The sequence below is a fragment of the Triticum urartu genome, chromosome 4A (assembly GCF_056163025.1).
Source record: "Triticum urartu cultivar PI428250 chromosome 4A, HENAU_Tu73, whole genome shotgun sequence".
Classification (NCBI taxonomy): Eukaryota; Viridiplantae; Streptophyta; class Magnoliopsida; order Poales; family Poaceae; genus Triticum; species Triticum urartu.
This window is the reverse complement of record NC_141876.1, coordinates 5,350,328-5,370,982: the sequence shown is the minus strand read 5'-3', so window position 1 is coordinate 5,370,982 and position 20,655 is coordinate 5,350,328. Positions and strand designations below refer to the sequence as shown.

The 20,655-nt window shown below is 44.9% G+C and overlaps 2 pseudogenes; one reads left to right on the top strand and one right to left on the bottom strand.

The window, feature by feature from the left end:
- Window positions 1–6,563: 6,563 nt before the first annotated feature.
- Window positions 6,564–8,992, bottom strand: LOC125553294 (cytochrome P450 89A2-like; annotated as a pseudogene).
- A 7,548-nt stretch (window positions 8,993–16,540) lies between these two features.
- On the top strand, window positions 16,541–17,293 carry LOC147974302 (putative disease resistance protein RGA4; annotated as a pseudogene).
- The last annotated feature ends 3,362 nt before the right edge of the window (window positions 17,294–20,655 follow it).

The following is a 20,655-nucleotide window of genomic DNA, read 5'->3' as shown; positions in this document are numbered from 1 at the left end:
TCGGAGAAGCCGCGCCGGGCTATCTCCTCGTACTCCGCGGGGAGGACGGGATCCGGCTTGGGCTCGACGAGGACGAAGCGGCCGGTGGGTGGGGAGGCGTTGTCGCCGATGCGGACGCCGGAGCTGCGGGTGCGCGCGCTGACCGGCGTGCCCTGGGGCTCCGGCTCGACGGAGCGGAGGTGGAGGCAGGGCGAGCCGCCGGACGAGGAGGAGGACCCCCCGGTCTCCATGCGCCTCGGGGTCCAGGAGCTTCCCCGGCGGCGTGAGAAGGACGGGGGAGCGGGGTACTCGAGGTGCGGCGTGTTGCCGCCCTCGATGTACTCGAGGACGGCCTCCAACGTGCGCCCGGGCACGCCCCACCACCGACGCCGGCCGGCGGCGTTGAGCCTGCCGGAGGGAACGACGCCGTTGGTGGCCTCGAGCTGCCGGGCGTGACGGCAGTGGAAATAAGGCTCCCAGAGCGGGCTGTCGGGACGTACCGTGGCACCTCCCTCGCCGCACACGGCAGGTTCGAGCGGATGCGTGCGATCTCCGCACGCCGCGCCGCGCCGGTGGGTACCGGGGGCACCGGCACGCCGCAGCGCTGATCCTCCACGCCCCGGGCACCCGCATGTCCGGCAGGACCGGGTACTCGGCCTCGAAAAGGAGGCGAGCCTCGTCCTCGTGAAGATGGCGGCGACCGAAGCCGTTCGCCGCCGCGCCGTCGCCTGGGAAGCGCTCGTCCATGGGTGATGATCTGGAGACGGCGAGAGAGAGGAGAGGGAGGAACGACGATGGCGAGAGAGTGTGAGATCGCCGAGCGCGCTGGGGCGCGTGTTATATAGACTGAGGCGCCGCCCGTAGGCGTGTCTGCCGTGTGTATGCGTGGCGGGCGAGGGAGGAGGGCGAGGGACGCGCGTCATCCGGCCTTCACTGCGCCGCCCGTGAGGCATCAATGGCGCAGGCTGACCGGCGCGGCAGCGCGGCAGCTTTGGCATTGATTCGCCGCGGAAAACGAGGCGATGAGGACGACGAAGGGCCAAGAAGAGAGCCGTGTCGCTGACGCGGCAGGCCCGCGGCATTTTCGCACCAAAAAAGTTCGCCCGGCGCCCCCGGGCGCCCCCCAGCGCGCCGGGTTCGGCCTGGGTCCGCCGGTGCTGTTTTCGGCCCAGGCCGGCGAAAATCGGGCTCCTGGGGACACGACTGGGCCGATTTTTCGACGCCGGCGCAAAAAAAAAACGCCTGAGGAGGCCTTCCTGAGGCGCGGCTGAAGATGCCCTACCTATCTATTGCCATTACTGCTACCATCTTTATTGGCATTAGCATATGTATCCGCGCCACCATTTCAATAACTGTAGACGATTCCCATACGCAAACTTATGGGTGACACTCAACAGCGGTGTTGCAGCCCTAAATTTTGTTGCATCTTTATTATGGGCGGCGCCACTAATACGCTTCACAAAATATGGAAATTGTAGTTTATCACAAAAAAATAATGTGAAACCAAGTAGCTTTTGACTTTCTATTAATGTTGTTGCCCCCACCATTTTATCGTTCGGAGGCAGACACTCGTCTCTCCCTCTAGTACTCTTATCTTTTTCTCACTTATAAAAACCGACCGGGAGATCATCGATTCCAATGGCAGCGAACAACGATGTTGTCCTCATGGTGCCCGACATCGTCCCTGGCTCGCGCATTGTTCGTGTAGAGATGAAGACCATTCTACCCGAGTACCGCGAGGCATCGGTCTGGGGTGTTCTGAAGACAGAGTTTTCTGATCAGTGCCAGCACAATGTCATTCCCCGAAGCAACGACACCTTCTTCATAGTGACGGACCTGACTCTGTGGCTTGCTACTCCGTCCTGCTCGACACTATGGATAACATGCCTCTAGCATCAAAGAGATGGATCCAGATTGCTTGAAGATGCGCTATTCCGCTATAATATGTATTTTCTATTTTTATATGTATTTCCTATTTTCCCACGTGTTTATCTCCCTTCTCTATATGTATTTTTCTTTGTGAAAAATAGATACAGACCCTGTTTTATATTTACTAGATAACTTTTGGGAAACGTTGCATGGAAAATAAAAAAAATCTATGCACAGGCAATGATCTATCCATGGAGATGCATAACAACGAGGGGGAGAGTATGTCTACGTACCCTCATAGACCGTAAGCGGGAGCGTTTCACAACGCGGTTGATGTAGTCGAACTTTCTTCACGATCCAACCGGTCGAGTACTGAACGTACGACATCTACCCGTTCGGCACACGTTCAGCTCGCGCCTTCTTGATCCAACAAGACGGCGAGGTAGTGGATGAGTTCCGACAGCACGACGGCGTGGTGACGGTGATGGTGAAGCTATCTCCGCAGGGCTTCGCCTAAGCACTACAAAAATATGACCGGGGGTGAAAACGATGGAGAGGGGCGCCAACACGGTTAAGCAATTGTCTGTTCTATGCTAGGCGCCCCCCTCCGACATATATATAGGTGTGAGGGAGGGAGGAGCAGCCAAAGGATGCGCCCAAGTAGGAGGAATCCTACTTGGGGTCCCTCCCAAGCCTCGCCCCACCCGACCTTATATTGGTGCGGGGGAAAGGTAGGGGAGGGTGCCCCCCCTTTCCTTTCTCCCAAGAGAGGGAAAGGCAGAAGGGGCTAGCCCCATTCCAGTGACAAGAAGGTAACATATCCACATACTATATATATAGTAAGATCTATTTTTCCTTGCAATTCTTACATTTCTCAATACATGCAGGATGTTGGCAACGGCGTAGGGTGATGATCGAGGCAACACATGTAGCACCACAACTTGAAGTTGTTGTCACTCCCAATAGGCACATGATCACTATGACACATAGTCTTCAAGGCAGTACCAATCCTGTGACAAGAAGGATGTTGGCTATGGCATTGCTGATGAGGCGTCGCAGCAACCTACCTCAACCGTGGAGGGCAACATGATTGCATATGACATGGTCTCAAGCTCAAAAGCTAGAAAGTTGACCCCGAAGAGAAGGAAGTAATTAGTGTTGTGTTTGATCTTCTCTATGCTTTTGGTTGTAATATCTATGGAAGCAACTATTGCCTTATGCTTTTGGTTGTAACATGGCAACAACTATCGGCTTATACTTTTGGTTGTAATCGTGGCAGCAACTACTGCCTTTTGGTAGATGAGATATGGATATGATGTATGGACATGTTAAATGCTTTGTCTTGCTATGTTCTCCTCATATTGTGTCATGGTATATGAATATATCCATCTGGAAATATATGTTCAAATTTGGATATTATGTGCACAAATTTGTTGAAAAGCCAAAAAACAGTCAAAATGCTGTCCAAATTGAGCCAGATTGCTGCCAAAATTTTGACTTTTTTTTCGAACCACCCAGAAAAAATTCCATAAAAAACAAACATATAAGTGCGCCTCATCTGAGAAAGTTTCATCGAATTTGGATCAACGGTTCCATGCATTTCAATTACTGTAGTTTGACCAAAATTTGAAAGTTGTCAGAATAATTTCAAGAAATTACAGAAAATTATTCCTATATGCGTGACTAATCTGGGAAAGTTTCATCCAAGTCGGATCAACGGTTCAACAGTTCCATGCATCTCAACTAGTCTGAGCAATTTTGACCAAAATTTGACGTGGAACAACAAGGGAAGGAGAGGCTGTACTAGTTGGGGCAGTGGTTGCAGGGTATGAGGTGCAGGACGGGGCAGCGGCAGCAGGGCAGCAAGGCTGACGAGGAGCAGCAAGGGCCGGCGAGAAGCAGCAAGGCAAGGGCCGGGGAGGAGCAGTACAAACGAGTTCATCATTCATGTGTGTTACGTTTGGGTCAAACAGGTATGTGGGCATAATAGTCCTCTATTTTGTTCACTTACGTTGTCTATTATTTACAAAATTTGTTTTTGTATTGAAAAGTGGCAAAAGATCAATGTCTAAACAAAAGTGTCACTGGATCAATTACAAAGTAACGGGTGGTAAATTATCAAAGTTTAAAATAAGAGGTGGCAAATAATCAAATCCCCTGAAATGCCGGCAGCAAGTCGATGTGGCGGCTACTGCACGGCTTTTCATTTCCCTCCCGTGCATGGTTGCTGTACGTGAAATCTTGGCCACACGATTAAATTAGCCGACGTGCGTAGGGTACAGGCAATGAGCCAACCGGCGTACGCTGCTGCACACTGTACCAATTGTTTTCTATATTATTGGGCTGCTTCTTTAAAGTTGAGCTTTTCAAAATATAGAAATAATAACAAGGCTGAGTGGGGTACGTAAGGTATACATTTGGATCAACAATTCAAATACATTTGGATCAGCTGTTATAGGCTGCAGTAGCCGCCACATCCCCTAACGTGCGTTCTGGCCTGGCACCCATAATCAACACTCAAAAGTAAACATCATATAATTACGAACTTTCCCTCAAATATTAATAATACTTACGAACTATATAATCCGGACAGCGGTTGTAACTACTTGGGCAGCTTGGCACCCGTCATTGTGTGGGTCCATGATCCTCCAACGTTGGAGGTAATAGGTTGTCCCAAGACGGTATAATTAGCACATGACGTCAAGCTTCCTAATTTTGTCATTGCTTCGGATTCGAAACAAGTGTGGGTGACATCCTGAAAAGCAGCCAAGGTAGCTATGGATCGATCATTAGTGAAATTAAAGCTCGAGCAACTTCCTTTTCTTGTCTATTTAATTTTGAGTGTCGTGTTGTTAATGCTGAAGCACATAATTTAGCTAACCATTATCTTTCTTTACCTCACGAGCGTCATGTGTAGTTTGTCCAACCAAATGACCCGGTCTGTATCCCACTTGTTGCGGCCTTCAATCAGTAAAAACTGACTTTACCCCTCAAGCAATATAATTAAGAATTAAGTAACATTTACTCCCTTCGTTCGCTATTGTAAGATGTTCTAACTTTTTTTAGTTCTGATTTATTGTAATGTGATTGTTCACTCACTTCAATCCGTATGTACTTCCTCCTTTCCGGTTTATAGGGCCCAATTTGAAAATTTCTTCAACCAAGGTAGACGGAGAGTGGTTGAATAAATTTCATACTTTGCAAAAGTACCTAATTATTACGCTCATTTTTCTCAAAAAATTATGTTTACTAATACATTAATTACAACGCATGCATGCATGACCACTAAATGACCAAGAACTACAACATGCATTTGTGAGTTTTCTCTTGACTAATAAAACGAGAAAACGTTTTTTTAGATCGGCCCTATAAACCAGAAATGAGAGAATAGTTTATATATTTCTGATCAAGCTTCAATGAGAGTGATCAAACAGTAGATCAAAACCAAGAAAGTAACGTCTAACATACTGCACGGCCCTCCTCCCCTACCCCCGCGTCTCCATCCTTTGGCGACACACAGAGGGAACCCTAAGCTACGTTGCCAGACCCTCCTTACACCCTCCTCCCCCGCTATGCCATCACCGGAGCGGATGCCGGCGAAGGCAGGGCGTCTTCCTTCGGTTGGCCACTGCATGCCTTTGTGCAGATTTGCAATGGCTCGTGGGTCAGCACTGCTAGCGGGGCGCCGTCCAGGGCTACCAGTGGGCACAGCGTCTTGTGGGATGTTGGATCTGGCAGCCTCTCACCGCCCTTGACCATGGGAGCGCGTGGCCGGGCTAGCCTGGCTCCGACGGCGCATGCCAGGTCGTGCTGGTGGCGCCTTGTTTCCTCACGTGCATGCTGGTCCTCGATCTGGCGAGCGTGGCGGCAGGGGTGGGTGGAGGTGGACCGGTATTGGATGGAATGAATTTGGGCCTCGACGCCTTGATCTAGTGTTGGCGTTCTCCGGGTGTGGTGATGGTGGTGCGGCTCGATTCGGGTGGCGCAGTGGTTGCTCTGCTTCCTGATTTGGCTGGTTTGATGGTAGCGCCTGCTATGATACGAGATGTACTCCTTCACTATGGTGGTTGACCTGCTCAAGCAACTACGGTGGACTCTATATGTTGGTATGTGTTGTCCTTGAGTCTTAGTGATGTTGTAGAGGTCTACGGTGTTGATTCTGATGTGGCTTGGTGCTCCGTGGCTTGTTACATTGTCATTGGCATGAGGTTGGACTGGGTGTGGCATGTATCGTACTACATGTGGTGGCTGTGGCTGCTAGTCCTTGTGATTGGTGTAGTAATGGCCAAAAGGCTTTGTACCCGATTTCGTTGACGCTTCTTCTTAATGCAATGATACGCATGCTTACGCGTATTCTAGAAAAGAGTAGTTTATATTGAAATCTTGGCTTTTAATACAGACTGCCCATTGTCATAAGAGTAATTGTGTGTGTATATATCCCCGTTAGTTGGCCAAACCTTTTTCTTAATTAATGAAATTACAAGTCTTTTGTCTTATTTTAAGAAATCTTTTCCAAACATCTTGTATTTATTAATCGAGGGAGTACATTACAACCAACATAGCGAACAAGTCACGATGATTAGAACATAGGAAGGAGAAGGAAATACACACCACAAGAATACACATGAACGAACATGGGAAGTCTCGATGCAGTTCCCAGGCGTGGACCCTACCAATACACATGAACAAACACGGATGGGTGAAACGCAGTCGCGCTACCGCGGTGTGACGCGCGCCCGGAGCGGGGTCTTCATCACCTTGAAGAACCCATCCAATTCGGTGAGGTCGACGCCAATCCCCGCCAGCGGCGCCCACTCGAACTCACGTACGAGCGCCGCGACGAAGCTTTTGATGTGCATCGTGGCGAGCCCTCCTCCTGGGCACGCCTTCCGCCCTGCGCCGAACGGCATCATCTAGATCTCCTTGGGCCCCGGCACCAGGCCCACGCCCTCCCCCTCGCCCCCAGCAAGGGAGCGCTCCGGACGGAACGCGTCGGGGTCTGTCCACGCATTCTTGTCCCTGCCGATCTCGCCCAGGTCGAAGTGCGCCCGCATCCGCTCTGCTGGCACGGCGGCGGCGCATCCCGCGACTGCGGCGACAGCCTGATTGGGGATGTCGCGCAGTGCGAACGGAATCGGTGGGTGGAGCCGAAGGCTCTCGAGCACGACGGCGCGCATGTACTTCATCTGCCGGACATGTGCCTCGGACAGTGCACCCTCCACGGCATCGGCCTCGCGGCGGATGTTGTTCCGGACCTCCGGCTGGAGCACCAGGTGGGCGAGGGTCCACTCCATGCTGGACACGACGGTCCCTGGTCCAGCATCGAGGAACTCTGAGACAAGGCTCACCAGCTCGTCATCTGTGAGAGGGCGCAAGGTCTTGCCGCATTAGTAGAAAACGGAGCTTTAGCGCCGGTTCGTAAGGGCCTTTAGTGCCGGTTTCATAACCGGCACTAAACGGTGGTCACTAAAGGCCCTCCCCTTTAGTACCGGTTCGGCACGAACCGGCGCTAAAGTGCCACCACGTGGCGTGAGCTCGCGCCCTGGTATGGGGGACCTTTGTACCGGTTGGTGTTACTAAAGGTTTTTTTTTTGAAAATTTTGCAAAAAAAATTATGATTTTTTTTTCAATTTTTATTTTTTCTGAATTATTTGATGATTTAGTCTCTAATCACCTCTCTTAACTGCTCAAGTGTGGATCACTCATTCCAAATCATCTAACTTCCCGACCGGTCACCCATCCCTCTCACTACTCCAGCCTGAGCACGCTTAACTTCCAGGTTCTATTCTCCTTCGTTTCCAAGTCTGCACTTGTTGTTTTCCTGACAATAGTAAGATGTGAATCCTATTAACCTTCAGGAGTTTCGCTTGAGCATGAAGTCACACGTTTCACTGTTTGAATTTGAAACTATTATTCTAAAAAACAATAATTATTTAGTAACACTAATATTTCTTGAATAAGTAGTTTGACCATAGTTTGACCACAGTTTGACCAGATTTGACCAAAATTCAAAAAAAACTGAGATACTTATTTAGTAACACTAATATTATTTAGTAACACTCTATATTTCTTGAATCAGTTGTTTGACCGGTTTGACAAGATTTAACCAAAATTCAAAAAAAACATAAATTAGAGCATCTATTTTTTTCCTTTTACAATTTTGTCATTTCAAAAATTGTCCTAAACCCTAAACCCGGGACTTAAAACATTGGAAACTCTATGCTAAACACTAAAAACTACGGGTTTAAACCATAAAACCTAACCCTAAACTCTGAAATCTAAACCCTAGCACTAAACGCTAAAAACGTCTAAAACGCCCAAAAACTCTATTTTCCCTTTGGAATTTTGTGATTTTAAAAAATTGTCGAAATGGAAAACTTGTTATATATGTATGTATTTTTCTGCAAATTTTGATATATTATATGTATTTTTCTGAATTAGGATGATTTAGTTATGATTTTTTCAAGTTTGAAAATTGCCCTATAGTCCCGGTTTGTGTCTCCAACCGGGACTATAGGTTAGACCCCTTTAGTGCCGGTTCGGGGCACGAACCGGTACTAAAGGTTGGCCCTTTAGTACCGGTTTGTGCCACAAACCGGGACTAAAGGGGCTCGTGGGGCTCCGACCTGACGCCAGGCTGCCACCACCCCTTTAGTATCGGTTCGTGCCACGAACCGGTACTAAAAGTTCAACACGAACCAGCATTAATGCAAATCCGTTTGAACCGGCACTAATGATACCATTAGTACCGGACCAAAATCAAACTGGCACTAATGTGCTTTACGTTTGACCCTTTTTCTACTAGTGCCGCCAGCTATGACATCGAGGAGCAGGTCTAGATATGCCGGCAGGCCACCGCAGGTCTAGATATGCGTTGATGAGAGGGAGGAAAAGCTCAGCCTTCCTCCCTCGCCGTCTTGGAGATAGCGAAATCCTTGGTGCCATCAACGGCCAGCACAAAGGCCTTGACCAAGTCACGCATGGTGCGAACGTGGCCCTCGTCCACGCTGCCACCGAAGCACGTGCGAGCCACGAGCGGAAACATGGCCGCGTTGAGGATGTCGCGGACGACAATCTCGCCACAGCACCGGAGGCGGAGGTCAATAATGAGGGCATCCATGGCCTCGAGGCGCAGCGGCTCCATGTGTCCAAGACGTGACGGGTGGAGGACCGCCGCGTTGAGGGTGCACCGGAGACTTAGATTCTCCGGTAGCTAGAGCCCCACCCGCGAGCTCCCTCGTCACTTAGATGCAACCTGCCTCCTGCAGGTCATGGCTTCGTAGGCAGCCGGAGTGCACTAGACGCGCAAGCTTCACCCCCCCGACCGAGCCTTCCAGGTCTTTGTCAAAATGCCAAACACCACTCAGGGAGGATGAAGCAGGGCTGGCCAGGTCGTTTGAGGTCAGTCTCCTCCTTCCGTTTTCCCCATGCTGCATCTGCCTGATGACATGTACCATATGTATAAGATTTCCTGTCAAAGCGTGCTCAATCGAGAGTTCAGTGCTTCCATCAAACATATAACTCAAAATTGCTGTTTTTTGCAAACTGTAGGCGAAAAGGTGGTTTTTCTCATAGGATTCGCGTCATTGTGATGTTTTTTCACAATTTATTCTACTAGAAGCTGCAGATTTCCCTCATTGATTTGGGACCCAACCCAGGCCAAACCGGTCTAAGGCACTCCTCTAAGAGCACCTCCAATGCCATTCTGCATTCTTTCATACAATTCAACTAATATCATTTTGGGCCTTGAGCTAACTGGCCAAACTCTAAACAACAGAATGGGCCCTAAAAATACTAAGCCTCCAGTTCTGACATATGACGGCCATGTTCTGGATGAATTTTTAATTATAGTTATTTGGCATTTTTGTGGATTCTGGACCGTTGGTTGGAGCGAATATGGTGTATAGAACGTTCGGTGGTGAGATTTTTCTTAGATAATAAAGCATTTCTCTCAACCTCTAAATCTGAAGTAGTTATCCTGATATATCGCTTCCAGTAAAATTAACTTTTCCTGTCATTCTATTGTCCTGCTATTAGTCACTCATGCCTTGCTTGGTGCAAAATTCTCAATCTACTTTATAGAACTATCTACAATCTGGGGATCTACTGAGATTAATGTGCCCACAATAACACACCTACGGGTGAGTGGCTAACTTCTCTAAGTGAAATGCTAAAATTGTTATTTATTACAAGATTATACCATTGCCCTAACATATTCGTGTTATAAATAGGAGTAGCTAACTCCTCTCCATGCCACTCCTTGCACATCTTACCATTTCGACACCCCCACGAAAATTAATGTCACCCTTGGCAAGTAACTTTCATCCTTTTTAGAAAAATAGTGATACCCATGGATCGATTGACCAAATGGCTAGTTTGGCTTCACTAGTGCAGAACCGGGCAATAGCACCGGTTCGTACTAAAGTGTGGGCACTAAAGCCCCCCCCCCCCCTTTAGTACCGGTTCAGCACGAACCGGTGCTAAAGGGCAACCACGTGGTACGAGCCAGCTCCGGGGGCCGGGAGCCCTTTAGTACCGGTTGGGCACACCAGCCGGTACTAAATGTTTGTGGGTTTTTGTTTTGTTTTTGCTTTTTCATTTAAATTTGTGTTATCAATTTAATTTAGGATTGTTTTACGTTATAATGAGTTGTAGTAGTCATCATCATCATCATCATCATCGCATATTAATAAAAAAAATAAACTCTAGCTAGCTAAAAATCATCGTAGTCGTCTAATTAATTACCACTATTTAATCATCATAGTCGCCAGCTAGCTATCTAATCATCACCAACACTGGCTAGCTTAAAGAGGAAACATTCAGTTTGTAATTAACAGAAGCAAAGATATCATCGAGTTCAACATAATCATCACCAACATCAAAGTTCAGGACACGGAAATGAGACAAGTACTAATTAATTAAGAGCATGAAAACTAGCTACTCCTGCTGCTCCCTCTCAGGTAGAATAGCATAGAACATGTATAGCTCTCCTGATTCATCATACTGGAGCATGCAGATGAATCTGTCTTCTAATCTTGGGTTGCGCTTCTTCTTGCTGCCCCTTAGTACTTCTCTGCGATCGTTAACAATTTTGCTCCAATCTTTCACTATTAAGCATTCTTCGCTTTCAGAAATCCTTAATGCACTCATGTGCAATGTAGGATATCTTGGTCGTAAGCTAACCATTGACATGTCACCTTTAGTCTCGATCCACTAAGGCACAACTGTCATCGGAAGTCCCTGTTGAAGAACATCGTATAGTAATTAATATACTAATTAGCAATGAAAGTTTAGCTTCAAAAATAATGTATGCAAAAGATGCACTAATTAAGGACAAATAGTTAAAATCTTACCATCTTTCGATTATAGATGTGACCGTAGTTCAATACGATCACCATTGGTCACACGTTTTGAGTACTAACATTTCTAAGTTCAGGAAAAAACTTTGTCTTGACAGTATTAAGATCCTCAAGCCATGAAACATAATGACTTATCTCCTCGCAGTTTAGTTGAGCCCCGGGGCAGTAGTAGGTCCTGTCTACCAAGCGCCGGACATATTTGCTTGAACCGAAATAAGCTGACAATACAAATTAGTTGTCAACTATTTTTGAATAAACTGTATCAAAGACATAAACATATGCATGCATGGTTGAGAAAAACTCACATAATGGTAGAACTGGAGGCGTTTGCACATCGACCCAGATGTCTATATTACCTTCAATATCATCTTCCGTACGAATATCAAAGGTGATAACCATAGCAGGCTCAAATGCATAAGCCTTGCATAGTGCTTGCCAAGTTTTGCATTCAAAATGGGTGTATGTGTCTCCATTATATAATTTGACGTTGGAAATATACCCATGCTCCGTCTTCAAGTAAACTCTCTTTACCTCCATATCATCTATAGCACTAAAACCTATCTTATCCAAGACAAAAATTCTTGCATGACAGGGGATGCGCTAGTAGAATAGTGAAAATTTAAAATTATAAGTTGAAGCAAATGAAGCATAAGTTTTGCATTCAAATAATAATTGACAAAGTGACTTACTGTATCAACTTCGAATGTCTCATTCAGCTTGATGCTGAAGCGCCTACCATCAACAAGGAATTTTTTGTCGTACAGGCCGCGCTGGTCTTCATAGTGTTCGCACGTAATGAAATCTTTTTCGTCGTCAGATGACATTTCCTATGTTCATATAGGTAAAACATTAAACACCTATATATATCTAGCCAAATATATATTCATCTAACATTTGACATTAATATATCTAACTATATTCATCTTTAACAATTGACATTACTTTTCTATCTAATTCATCTAACATTCGATATTAATCTAACATTTATATAAACTCAAATTATGTATAAAAAATTAAATAAACAGAAAAACCCATTAATAAATAATATTTTACTTAGATCATCAAATCTCAGATACCTAAATTTTCTTATTAAAAATAAACTAGTTATATTAATTATTGAACTAGTTCAAATATCATATACCTAAATAAACTAGTTCGACAATTTTCTTACTAAAAATAAACTAATTATATTAATTATTCAACTAGTTCAAATCTCTAGTTCGATAATTTTCTATTTATAGCTAATTAATTCATCTAACATTCGATCATCTAATTAACTTTTCTAAAAAACAGAAAATAAGTAAAAAAATGTGTGTGTGTACGTGTGTGTATATATATATATATATATATATATATATATACGTGTGTGTGTATGTGTGCATGTACGTGTACGTATATATGTGTGTGTATATGTGTGTGTGCCCCCGTACGCCGCCGCCCCGTACGTACGAGCGGGGGCGCCGGCGTATGTGGCGGGGGCGGCGTACGTACGGGCGGCGGCATACGGGGCGGCGGCGTATACGTGTGCGACCACGACGGACGGCAGCGGGGAGAGCGCGAGAGACGTACCGCGAACAACGACGGACAGCGGCGCACGACGTTCGGGGCGGCGGCGCCAGACAGCGATGACGACGGGCGGTGGCGGGGACGACGACGACGAAGACGGACGACGGGCGGCGGCGGCGACGACGGGCGACGGGCGCGCGCGAGAGGTTGAGTCGACGAAAGAAGTGGAGATCTAACTGAATTTTCGCAAGTGTTGTATATATAGGAGATGCCTTTAGTACCGGTTGGTGGCTCCAGGCAAAGAGGCGGGAAGAGCAGGCCTTTAGTACCGGTTTGTGGCACGAATTGGTACTAAAGACCACCCTTTAGTACCGGTTCGTGCCACAAACTGGTACTGAAGGCCTAGCGCTACCACCCGAAAGTTTAGTCTCACCTCGCCGGGCGAAGGGCAGCCGCACTGGTTTATAAACCCAGCTGTGGCTGCCTCTTTGAACTCCTCTGTATAGCAGGCTTGTGGGCCTAATTTCTGCGCGCTGCCCTGTGAGTCTGCTGGGCCTTTAGGGCCTGTAATTGCACGCCCGTGGCGTAGCAGGCCCACAGGGCAGCGCCCCAATTTTTTTTATATATTTTTTCTTTTCTGCTTTATTTTCTTCTATTTATTTCTGCGTAGTTTTTTGTATGGTTTTTTCTTTTCTGTCATATTTATTTGTGAGTAGTTTTTCGTCTAGTTTGCCAAAATTCAACATTTTCAGAGTTCATTTTGTAGTGATTTTCAATTTCACGGTCATTTTGTGAAAGAAAAAAATATAGCAAATATTTTTTTTCTTTTCTGCTTTATTTTTTCTTCTATTTATTTCTGAGTAGTTTTTTCTTTTCTGCTATATTTATTTTCTTCTATTTATTTTGGAGTATTTTTTTATATAGCTTTTTTCTTTTCAGCTATAGTTTTTTTTCTTTTCTACTATTTTTTCTTTTCTGCAAAACTTGATGGTCAAAGTCTGGAGTTATAACCAAAGTTTAAAAAAAAGAAATGTCGACGTGTAGTGTAATAAGTCCGGAGTTGTAATAAGTTATTAAAAATAAAAAAGAGGTGCAATGCTCGTTAATTTGCATCAAGCCTTTCGGAATAGTTTAAACTGCACTGCGCGTAGCTCCGTGCAATCTACCATATTCCTGAAGGCTTGAAGCTAAGCAACGTGAGCATTGAGCCTCTTCTTCATCGTCTCTGCACTTAGGGCTTATAAACCGCTCCTAGTCCCTCTCTCTTGGCGAGGTGGGACTAAAAAACAGCTTACTGAGAAACTGTAGTACTGGTCACCCTTTAGTACCGGTTGGAGCCACCCGGTACTAAATGTGGTGCTATGCGTCGGTTTGAATAGTGCATACTGAATGCACAAAAATTCTGGAGTTGTAATAAGTTTAAAAAAATGAAATGCCTTTGTAACAGATGAGTTTAATTTCGTCAGAAACCTGAATACTTCGAAAGAGATTGTCCAGTTTGTAAACGAAGTGTATCCAGTTTTTGCCGTAACCCTCTCTACTTTTTTGAACAATCTATGTGGGTGAAATGATGATACCATGCCAAGTTTCAACTTTTTCAGAGTTCATTTGTAGTGCTTTTCAATTTCCAGGTCATTTAGTTCTCAAAACCAATCATTAAATGCATGAAAAATAGCAAATGAAGGCACAAATGGTTGAAAGTTGATGGCGTCGCTTTGAATGGTGCATACTGAACGCAAGAAATATAAGAGCATTTAGATCATGATCTTATATTTCTTTACAGTCTAAATTGTCAATATGATCTCTTATACATCAAAAATACATTGATCATCAATGATCTTTTTGTGTACAATCTGATTTGTCAATATGAGTCCTCACCAGTATAGGAACTGGTGAAGACTCATATTGCGGCCACAAATTCTACACATAGAGTTCAATGAAGACCAAGTGCTTGTGATAGTTTGAGAAGTAACATATTTAAGGTGGTAAACGCCTTGTTAGGGGAGCGAGGTGGGACTAAAAACAGCTTACCATAACCACATTAGTACCAGTTTGTGGTATGAACCGGCACTAAATGGTGATGGTGGGGCCATAGCCTGACCGCAGGCTGACACAGCCTCTTTAGTACCGGGTCGTGGTATGAACCGGTACTAAAGGTTCGCCACGAACCGGTACTATTGATCGCCGCCACGAACCGGCACTAATATACACATTAGTGCCGGCTCTAATTCAAACCGGCACTATTGTGCTTCACGTTTGATCCTTTTTCTACTAGTGCTTCCATCCGTGTGTGGCTTCCATTGGGGCTAGCGATCATAATTCTAGGACTAGGATGCATCCAGAATGGGAATTTAACTTGGATGTACAGCCATAGAGGAAAAGCAGTGGATGACCTGCAGGGTGGACCGGATAGTCCACATCCTGTTGTGCGAATTTGGGTCGGCCTATATACCATAGCCTCACATAGCCCAGTTCTGTTGATCGCTAACTACCCCCTGTGCAACAGGTTTTCAAGATTTGCTAGCAAGTTGCGTGATTACTCCAATCAGAATATTACTAGTATCTGCAGCTAGTCTCTTAGTAGCCTGGACAGGATCAAACATATGTAAATCCCACCCCAAAAAAGAGCAGCAATTAATGTTGATAGTACCCATTTTGATATAGTATGTACCAGAGTATGAATGAGATAGTACTGCTAGTACTGTAGTACATCTGCACATTGTCGCGTGATAAATTCAGGTAGTAGCAGTATACAAAAGAGCACACCAGGCGGCTCCATAGACAGGCATGCAACTCTGAATCCATTGCATGATTTGGTAAAGTTTGCAGCCTGAATTAATGAGACACTGATGAGCCCATGATTCTCCAATTAATCTAGCTACTAAACACTGCACGAGGTACAACATGTCAGGCTATTGGATGCAAAAATGCTCTATGCCCCTGAGTGACATAAAAAAACAAATGCTCAATGCTAATGTGCCCAATTTACATACAAAATTCGTAATTTTGTGATTGTGCGGATCAATCCATATCAGATGAATTAACAATCAATGCTAAACTAGAGTTAACAAGACGCCGGTCGCCGGAAGCAAGATATGGTCTTTGGTAATGTCCAAAGCTCATATGCACTGAGGCCATTTAGGTTTTCTTTTAGAAAAGGAGGATGACCCATGGCCTCTGCATCTGGACGATGCATACGGCCACTTTATTAATTATTCTCACAAGACCTTACAAAGTAATACAACAGTGAGACTAAAGCCGCCGTCTAAGCAACAAACTGTCGCTACACCTATCCAGTTGATGAAGGGGCGCAGATAGCCTCGGCCTAATACCAAACAGACATCGCAGCCAAACCTAACATCTAAGACCTAAGGACCCATCCAGTACGCCTACCGGGCATGGGTCTCGCCAGTCCGGCGTGCTCTCAAAGGCCGCCGCCGCCAACTGCCATCGCTCCATCTTCAAAACTGTACCGATGCATCAACCTTGATCGGTCTAGCTATTGTCGACGCCACCACGGCGCCCAACGGTACCTCCTCCCTGCGCTCATACGCACTGAGGCCATTTAGGTGCGGCAAGAGAACCAAGGACGAGCCATCCATGCGTCTCTCCAACTCATCCATTCAAGGTGATCTTAGCTGTCTCCGCTACACAACACTCTACCTTTGCTGGTTCTAGTTGGTAGCTATTTCTCATGTAAATTTAGGATATGCATTCGTGATGCTCGCCTTGCTTTTATTTCGAGTCACCAATCAATTGTTACCTCCTTTTTACACGTATGTGTAGCTCTTCAATACCAACTCAAGTGACAAAACCCTTGAAAGTAAATGACGGGGGTTCTCAATGCTTTGGCATCTTATGTAACCAAGATGCTCGCCGACATGGCCAGAGATGAGGTGGCCATGCTGATCGGGGTCTCCGGTGAGATCGACGAGCTGGGTATCAAGATCAGGGACTTCAACAACTTCCTTGCGGATGCTGATAGGAGGGACATCACTGACGAGTGTGCGGAGTTGGATGGGGAAATGAAGCGTACCATGTACCAGGCCACCGACATCGTCGACCTATGTCAGCTCAAGGCCATGGAGCAGGGTCCATCCAAGGACTTGGGGTGCCTTAACCCTCTCCTCTTCTGCATGCGGAATCCCTTCCACACCCATGACATCGGCACCCGCATCAAGGCACTTAACAAGGATCTAGATAGCATCTGTGAGCGGAGCAATAAATTCAAATTTGCCAAACTGGAAAGTTAAGAAGAGCACAGGACGGCTCGATCTCTCGCCACTGACCGCAAAACAGATTGATTGATGGAGCGTTCAAGTGTTGTTGGCGAGAATATCATGGAGGACACAAGAGCACTTGTGGAGGTGCTTACAAGGGAGACATGTGGTGACAAGACTAGTCGCCTCAAGGTGGTTGCCATTGTTGGTGTGGGTGGGATTCGCAATACTATCCTTAGCAAGAAGATTTTCAATGACGAAGCTATCAAAGGAACATTTACTAAGAAGATATGGCTTAGCATCACACATGATTTCACTGATGTTGAGTTGTTGAGGTCCCTACTTGTGGTGGGGCTCTAAATAGGGCCCTACTTGTCGATGCTCTTGTGAACGCCATTGAGAACAAGAAGTTCTTTCTTGTGCTTGATGATCTGTGGGGAGTTGATTCATGCGACAAACCGCTAATGACTCCCTTTGGCTATGGTGGCCCGGACAGTCGAGTCCTCATCACCACAAGACATGAAACTGTTGCAAGAAACATTAAGGCTGCACACTGCCACCATGTTGACAAGTTAGGGCCTGAAGATGCATGGTCATTGCTCAAGAATCAGGTTTTTACCACCTCAAACTCAAGATCTTTTAGTAGCATGTGCACTGTTACGTATGTATCTTTGTTCACTTAAAAAGTTGTGATTCCGAGTTAACGTATATGAGACAAATTATTGACTGCAGTGTCTTACAATCAAGTTAAGGATAATTTATTGTTTCCCTGCATACTTTATAGTTCGTCATTGTACATGTCTTCACTTGATTAACTAGTATCAAGAATGATTAACCTGGTAGAGGATTGACATTATACTTTTATATAAGGTAATGTGAGGCAACAAACCTGCATATTACTTAATGTGAGGCAACAAAGCTGCATATAACTTAATGGTCAATGTATCAACGTGAGGACGGTGTCGTGTCCTAAAAAACATATAGTCAGGAGTAGACGAAGTATTCATATTGTATACATGTACTTGAGGTCTTTGTGTTTACAATAATAAATGAGACAATTGAAATACATTAATAAAATTAAATGCATAATACACATGCGTGCATGATGTGAGCTTTAGTTGACAATTAATTAAGGAATATTGGTGTATTCATGACTTTAAACTTCTCCACTATCATTTAATTTAGGTAGTGTATAATTTATATTCCTTCTGAATACAGGTTATCTTAGGACATGGGTCAGTCAAATATTTCAAAGCTTGGCTATAACGATACTTTACCCACATTGATAACATGAAATTGACACTAATATATCCATCATGGAATATAATTTCACATAATTAAAGGGAACAAACTCTCTCTGCCTCTTTTCCATCATAGCAAACCACCAGGAATCAGTCTTCTGCTTGCTATGAACTCTACAACTCTGCTTATAGATTTTTCCACCAAACAGATGTGTGCCCTTTTAGTCGCATTGCCACTGCAGGAACAAGTCCCACCAATCAGGAGAGCGCCCTCCCGAGAAATCCGGAAAATTAACTCTAAAGCACTGCCGCCTCCGGTGCTCGCGCTCAGAAGTAGCGTGATTCATCCATCTGTGTCGCTGCCTATCACGAAAGGGGTTAACTTCAGGACGCCTCAAGGAGCTCGCTGAAGATACATCGCTGCCAAACGAAGCATCCCCACTGCTCTGGTCTTCTGGCATATCCCTTTGGTGCATAGCTATAGTGATAGCAATTTGGGCCATCTGTGTCTCCATGGCTGCCATTTGCTGCACTAGATCCTGAACTTGCCGTCTCAACTCTTGATTCTGATCCCTTAAATCAGCATCGATGTCCCACATCATTACTAGGAAAACCCTAGCAGTAGCGCTGGTTTTGTGCTCACTAGTAGCGCGGGTAGGCGCGCTATTAATAAGGCGCTACAGCTATTGCTTAGCAGTAACGCGTGCCCGCAAGTGCTACTGCTAGGACAAATAGCTGTAGCGCTTGTTAGCTCCCACGCTACTGCTAATGTAACTACTGGCAGCGTGTTTTCTCTCCATCGCTATTCTTTTTTATTTTTTTTATTTTTAGTGTATTTATGCGCCATCTTACAAATATTGGTACAATACCAGTTATGAGGTTTACATCATTATGTCCATAACAGTGTGTCAAATGAAGGTGGATTAGGTTCAAGTGGAGGCAATATGTGGTGCATGTCAAAAGTATACTACTAATCCAAACTTGATCTAGTTTGGGCTAGTAGTACTTTCGATGTGTACCACATGTTGCCTCCACTTAAATATAATCCGTCAGCACAAGCTATTTAATAATCATCACAGTCATTATCACCAACAGTATTTATTTAATCACCACTAACACTAGCTAATAGTAATCATCATAGTCATTACCACCAACACTAGCTATTTTATCATTATAATAATAGTGTAGCACATCATCATCCTCAAACTCATTTCTAGCTAGCTAATCACTCCCCCTGCTCTCTCTTAGGTAAAATAACATAAAACATGTGTAGCTCTCCTCCTTGATCAAGTTGGAGCATGCATAGATGAACCTGTCTCCTAATCGTGGGTAGGGCATCTGTTTGTTGCCCCCTAGTACTTCTCTGCGCTCCCCCATCACATATTTGGTTCAGTCTTGCATTATTAAGCATACGTCGCTAATCTTGAATGCACTTAAGTAATCTGTAGGATATCTTGGCCGTAAGCTAATAATACTCATGGTACGTTTAGTCTCAATCCCATACGGCACAACATTCATCGGGAGTCCCTGTTGAAGAACATCGTATGGTAACATACTTAACAATGAAGTTTGGCTTCAAAAATAATGTATGGAAAAGATGCACTGAGAACAAATAGTAAAAATCTTACCATCCTTCCTAAATAGATGTGACCGTAGTTCATTACGAACACTATTGGTCGCACGTTTTCAGTACTAACATTTTTAAGTGCAGGAAGAAAATTTGTCTTGACAGTATTAAGATCTTCAAGCCATGAAACATAATGACTTAGCTCCTCGCAGTTTAGTTCAGCCCCGGGACAGTAGTAGGTCCTGTCTACCAAGCGCTGGACATGTTTGCTTGCACCGAAATAAGCTGACAATACAAATTAGTTGTCAACTATTTTTGAATAAACAATATCAAAGACATAAATATGATTGAGAAACTTACATAATGGTATAACTAGAGGCGTCTTCACATCGACCCAGATGTCGGTATTACCTTGAATATCATCTTCCGAACGAATATCAAAGGTGATAACCATATCAGGCTCAAATGCATAAGTCTTACATAGTGATCGCCATCTTTTGCATCCAAAATAGGTGTATTCGTCTGAATTGTATATAATTTTACGTTGAAAATATAACCATGCTCGGTCTTCAAGTAAAATTTCTTTCCCTCCATAATACGACTGAAACCTATCTTATCCAATACAAAAACTCTTGCTTGGCAGGGGATACACTAGTAGAATAGTAAAAAAAAAGACTTGTCATGCTTAATGTCATGCTTAAATTATAAGTTGAAGCAAATGAAGCAAATGTCATGTTTAATTACGAAAAAAGACTTGTCGTTGTGACTTACTGTATCCACTTTGAAGTTCTCGTCCAGCTTGATGCTGAAGCGCCTATCATCATCTAGGAAGATTTCGTCGCACAGGTCGCACTCGTCTTGGCAGTATTTGCAAATATCGAAATCCTTTTCGTCGTCAGACATTTCCTATGCTC